Raw genomic sequence first — 1307 nt, 5'->3', positions numbered from 1 at the left:
GTACTGTGGTACACAGATCACGTTTGCTTATTTTCATTGTTAGATGATGCATATATCTGCAAATACACTTGCAAATTTCTATACATACTACATCCTATATGTTAAGTTAGTATTTAATAGCAATAAAGAGACTTACAGCACACTATGCTGACCTTATCTGCTGCCTTAGAAATTAAACATGGTAACCCTTCAAATCATCTGCTGCTGTCTGCCAGTGCTCACTGGACCAGTTCCCCACCCCCTTGGCTTTAGTGGCAGTAGCAGATGATTTATAATATCCATCCTGCTCACTACAGAACCAGTCTTCATCATCCAGAGGTGTATGTTCTGGCTTCATGCATGAAAGATGAAACCCAGGAACCATTGCTGAAAATGCTTCTGCATTACACCCTCACTACTTCTCTTTGAAATTTGAAAAAAATTAAAAAAGAATGTTCATTAAATGCAATACCTGCTCTACTCTTATTGGTGGTGGTTTCTCAGTGCATTTACTGTACATGTTTTACATCCTGCTTTTGATTGGCTGTGAGCCATGGCATTTTCTCCTTGAAATATTTTTGTCATTGTACATGGCACTCAAGAGGAGCTGTGATAAATTCATTTCAAGCCTGTGGATCATTCTAAAACTAAATAATAGATGCAAAAAGAATGAGCACTTATAGCAAGATATTCATAAGTGCTTTATGATGAGAGTGACTGTGTGGCAATAATAATTGTCTCTTTACCTGCTGGAAGATAATTTCCTTTTGGAACCCTACAAACGCCCTCACAAGCTGCTCCAAATGTATAACAGGAGTTGCACTGTTGCATCTGGCATGAAAACAGTGGGCCATGTGCTCAGTGCTGAAGCCATCACCACAGCAGAGGACAGGCTGCTGAACATTATGGAGGAGCAGTATGAATCCTTGGCATCAATCTCAGATTTTCAGAACTGGGGACTGAAAAGATCACACCAAGGCTTACCTGCTCAGGGAGCAATCTAAAGAGAGAAAAACCTTCTATTTTTCAGATCTGACAAGTTCTTCTCAACACCCCCTCTACCTTAGCTCAGTCATAGTATTGAGATTGTATGAAAATTAGGCAACTTTATGAAAAAAAAATTAAAAATGAAATCAATGAAAATTAACTCAGATGGTTTATCCCTGTGAGAGACAGGTAATTAACAATTAACTATAAATAACAGTTAAATAAAATCAAGATGTTGAATGATGTAAAATTTCTGTGTATGTAGCCGTATAATAGTTTCTTATTTTTTCAGCAGTATTAAATATTTTAGAGAAACTCTTCAGATTAAAAACCTAGTTTCT

Source organism: Pundamilia nyererei, unplaced genomic scaffold (genome assembly GCF_000239375.1).
Source record: "Pundamilia nyererei isolate P.nyererei 1_Seehausen unplaced genomic scaffold, PunNye1.0 scaffold00002, whole genome shotgun sequence".
Lineage (NCBI taxonomy): Eukaryota > Metazoa > Chordata > Actinopteri > Cichliformes > Cichlidae > Pundamilia > Pundamilia nyererei.
Note: the sequence above shows the minus strand (reverse complement) of the source record.